Source organism: Vicia villosa, unplaced genomic scaffold (genome assembly GCF_029867415.1).
Source record: "Vicia villosa cultivar HV-30 ecotype Madison, WI unplaced genomic scaffold, Vvil1.0 ctg.002869F_1_1, whole genome shotgun sequence".
NCBI classification, from domain to species: Eukaryota; Viridiplantae; Streptophyta; class Magnoliopsida; order Fabales; family Fabaceae; genus Vicia; species Vicia villosa.
In genome coordinates this window covers 301,985-307,171 of record NW_026706051.1, presented here as the reverse complement: position 1 = coordinate 307,171, position 5,187 = coordinate 301,985, and positions in this window count along the sequence as shown.

Below are 5,187 nucleotides of genomic sequence, written 5' to 3'. Positions count from 1 at the left end.
GACTGATTTTTTGGAAGCTAACCCTTTCCAGGGATTTTGACTCAGCTGGTGAAATTGTCTGTTAAAAGACTGATTTTTGGAAGCTAACCCTTTCCAGGGGTTTTGGACTCTTTTGGGGAAATTATCTCCTAAGAGAAATGAATCTTTGGTTTTTGAAGAAGTGATTTTGGAGGCTAACCCTTTCCAGGGGCTTTTGTTAAAATGAAAGAATGTGTGGAGGCTAACCCTTTCCAGGGTTTTTGTTAAAATGAAAGAATGAATGGAGGCTAACCCTTTCCAGGGGTTTTGATTAAGATGAATGGCTGAAAGATTATCTAGTGGAGACTTCTTGTTTAAAGCCCAAGATGAAGGCTGACACTTGCTGAGGATAAGCAAACATGGATCCTAGACTCTGCTAAGGAAGATTGATGAAGATAAGGGTGACAGAGACTGTCCATGTCTCTCATTCCAAAAGGTGTACTCAATGTAAAATTGAGACAGACTTAGCTTGTTTAAAGTCTGGTTTAAATTGGCAGAAACTCACCAGGGTATGTTAAAAGGTGACTAAAGACCTGTTCCTATGTTTATAAGAAACCTGATGGGTCCTTGTATACAAGCTCAAGAGGAAGCTGGAAATGCTTTTAAGAAGCCTGTGGGTCCTTGTACAAAGCCCAAGAGGAGGCTAATCGAGGGTCCTTGTTATAGCACAAGAGAAAGCTATGTAGTTTTGAACTTATTTTGGCTCTAAGCAAATGGGTAAGAGGTTTCACCGGGAATAATTCCTCTTTGGGTGGATGTGTCCTATTTTTTTTGGATTCTAAGGTTTTTGCCAAGATGTTTCACCGGGAATAATTCATCTTGGGGGTTTGAACTACAGATCTCTAATTAGGAAAGAGCCTTCACCGGGAAGACATTATCAATCCTAGGTCATATTCCTATAATATATATATAGTTTAACTGTCTTAAGGTTTATACTCAAACGTAGTTCTAAGCTAATATATATGCACAGTTTATATTTGACAGTAATTTAAATAAAGACTGTAAATTGAAAGCTTGTAAAGCCTAACCTGGATAGAGTGGAGGCCATTGAAGAAGTATGTACAGAGCCTCAACAGTAATTGGTGGATAACAGTTGAATATATATATATATATATATATATGATAAACAGTTAATGGTTTTTGAAAACAGAAGAAGTGAAGATGGACATAGGTCACATAGGTATCTGAAGAGTTTCACCGGGAATAATGCCCTTCAAATACCAGAAGAATGTTTTGAAAACAGAAAGGAGATTTTGTAAATACAGTTTTTGAAAACAAACTATGAAAAGAAAAAAGGTGTTGGGACTTACACTCTATTAGAGGCCCACTTGAAAAATGATTTACTGTTTATGAGAAACAGTTGAAAATGATTGAAATGATATAAGGTTTTGTTGTTTGAAAACCTTAATCATCTGTTTAATCAGAGATTGAAAACAGTTTTGCAAATTGACAAAATTGCAACTTAATTAAGGCAAAGATGAAATCTATACCTAATTAAGACCTAAATAATTAGGGTTTTATCATAAAATTATTCACAAAGTAATTAGGTTAAAACAAAATGAAAATATATATTTTAAAGTATTTAAGAAAACACTTAAAACATACTATTTTAAACCTAATTAAAATACATGAAATAAATAATATTTTTATGATTTTTTTGATTATTCATAAAATAGGTATATTAAATAACAAGTGTGTGAAAAATGAAGTGAAAATGATTTAATTTGATAGGTGAATTAATTGTGTGAAGTTGTGAGAAAAATGAAGGAAATTAGTGGTGAAAATAAAGTTTTGGTCTCACCATGGTTTGAACCCACGCCCTTTATGTTACCAGTCCCAAAACAACACCACTGAGCCAACGCACGCTTGGTGACAATGTAATGGTTTCGTTGCAATACATATGTTATTCAAGTGTATAGAAGCAAAAAAGAAAATAAAATCAAAAGGTCTGGGGCGAGGGGGATTCGAACCCCAGACCTTGGGCACGCGCAACACACAAACACTCTTTACCACTGGGCTATCACGTTTTAGTCGTTTATGAAACAACTACCATTAAATATAAAATAAACTTTAGCCTTGAATTTGAATTTTGCGCGCCACCACCATTGTCATCTTCAACCTCAAGCTTTCAGATTTTTGAAATTCTGAACTCTCTCAACTCTCAACCATTTGCAAAGATATAAAGACCAAACTTGCTCTAAATTCACTCACGATTCCAGATATGTAACTAATATTTATTTATATTAACTATAGCTACCTAATTTCTCAGAAAACTCTAAGAACACATGAACCCTAAATTTGAAATTAAATGACAAACAAGATGAATAAATGAATGATGATAGAGGGTTTTCAATCCTCTGAAGATGCTGAACAAGATAGAATCGAGCTTTATCACAAAGAGTACTTAAATTAAAGAGATGGAGTTCAGAAACTTACCTCTGAAAATGGAGGTCGTGAGGATGATAGAGAGCACCTGGGCTTGTATGAATGATCCCAAAAGCTTCCTTGGGACTCAGTGATGCTAACTGAATGCTTATTGTAACTTCAATTCTCCTGAATTGCTCTATGGACCTCCCTCGATTTGAGCTTCAAGTGGACATGGAGAGTGATGAATCTTGAGTTACAGATGAGCTGCAGCCATCTGAACAGCTTCACTATGACCTGAGGAACACGTCTGGATGCTTGGCTTTGTTGGAAACCTTCTGAATTGCTCTATGGACCTCCAACTGCAACAGCTCCAAAGTGAGAGCAACAATGGCGTTCCTCCACTTACAGAAGTGATCCAGGTGCTTGGATCACCTCAAATGAACCCCTTTGAGATGTTAGAATGCTTACTTTCCAAAGATAAGCTCTGGTTTGAAGAAAACGATTCTTCTTGCCAAAGAACTTTGAAAAACCAATAAGCAAGAGGAGAGAAAGAGAAAGCAAGGAATATGGTTGCTTTGGTGTGTTTTCTGAATGAGAAAGAGCCCTCTATTTATAGGAAAATGGTTCAGTACTGATTGAGAGAGTGAGCTTGCTTAGTGAAGTGAGTTTGGTTTCTTAGCCATGAAGAAATTTCAAGGAATATCCAAGAGTGATCATTGCATTTTCGAGCCAGCCCCCCCATCCATTGATCCTATCTGATCTTAGGGAACATTTCTGATGCAGAGTGAGCTCTAATTGGTTGGTGAGAAGATTCCTTGGGTGATTCATCAATTTGCCATAAATTCCCAAATGTAATCATTACATAATCACATGTTCTTGTTTTGGGAATCTTCCTCAATTCTCATGTCATGGTGGAAATGAATGCATGGCATGTTTTCAGATGTGCTATGGGTCGTTTAGCATCCATAAGTGAGGTCATGTGCACAAAATTGCAAAGTTCAAAAATGATGCTTGACCTATAATTTTACTTCATGGTGCCAACTTTGAACAAGCATAACTCTTAGCTCAAAATGAATTTGGAGAAGGTTGAGCACAATTTGGAAAGCCCTAAACATCTACTTCAAATCATTAGTTTGGGGTTTCTTCAGAATCATTTGGGAAAATTGTGAAACATGAGCCCAAAGTTGGATGAACACTAGGTTAAAAACACTTAGAAAAATTTCTAAGTTTTTATAACCTAAAGCTTGAAAATTCCAAATCTCTTAAATGGTTGATCTTTTGAAAAAAGTTCCATTGTAAGATGTTGTTTTATTTTGCAAGATCTACAACTTTCATGTTGGAAGTTTTTTGAGTTGTGTAGGTGAAATTTTGAGTTCCAACAATGCCCTCAAAAACCCTAATTCCCGACTTTTTGCTCCTTGAAGATTCTTCTTGAATTTCTTTGGTCAAATGACTTTAATATCCATATATTGATGATATTGATCCTTGAAGGTCATGGTTTGACCAAAAATCTTAAAAGTCAAAGGTGATCCCATACAGTTGACTTTTTCCAAATAAGGTGAGATTTTGGACTTTTGTGTAGAATCAAGATCTTCTCCTCAAATGAGTGATGTAAATGGGTTATATTGAGGTAGTAGAGGTTCTTGAATCATGTCTTGAGTTTTGGATCCATGCCCTGATTAAAAGTCAACTATCCATATGAATTAGGTTAAAAACCCTAATTGTCGACCAGATGAGATTGGTGACTGTGGATCTTGAATTGAGGTGTGATGTCCAGTGGATCTTATTGTATGGATCATTTGAAGATTATTGAAGTCTTTAAAAGATGTCCTGGAGCTTTTTAGGGTTTCCCAAAGGTGATCCCTGATTTCAGTCCTTGATAGGCTCAAAAACCCTAGTCTGGTGACTTGAGTAAATCTATACTCAGAGGACTGGGTGTCTAATCAATCATAGGTGAAAAAATGAAGCTCTTGAGTCCTATGATTGTATTAGAGACTAATCCTTCTACTGATTGATCCTTTGCCTGAGTTTTCTTGTCTTTGAACATCCTTGATTAAATGCCAAATGAAGAAGTGACTGCTCTGGGTACTTGCTTTGACCTGATGAAAATCCTGAAGATATGTCATCTCAGGGGGGTCAAAAATTAGGGTATGACAACCCCCACTCCCAGTATTTTGAGGAATCACCTGGGTCCTATAAATCCGATCTCGAAATACTATTGGAGAATTTCAATGCTGCGCCACCAACTCATTCTCACCCAAATTACCTCTGCAACTCCCAATCTCAACATTTCGAGGAACCACAAGAAACCTACAATCCAAACCTTGAAACATTAATTGGGGATTACAATTCGACACTAGCTTATCCTCAACCGAATTCCCTCTACAATCACCAATCCCAACATTTTGAGGAACCACAAGAATTTTATAATTCCAACCAAACTTATCCTCAACCGAATTTCCTCTACGATCACCACGCCCAATATTTCGAGGAACCACAAGAATCCTATAATTCTAACCCCGAAGCATTAATAGAGGATTTCAATACAACGCCAACTTATCATCAACCAAATTTCCTCTACGATCACCACGCCCAACAATTTGAGGAGTCGCAAGATTATCATAAATCCAACCTCGAAATCTTAATGGAGGAATTCATTGAAGCACAAACTCTCTCTAGGCTAGAATCTATGATGACGAAGCACCTTGAGGAAACACAAAACGCAACGCCAACTCCCTTTGAAGGACCTCAGGAATCCCATAATTTTAACTTCGAAACATCAATGGAGGATTCCGACGAGAC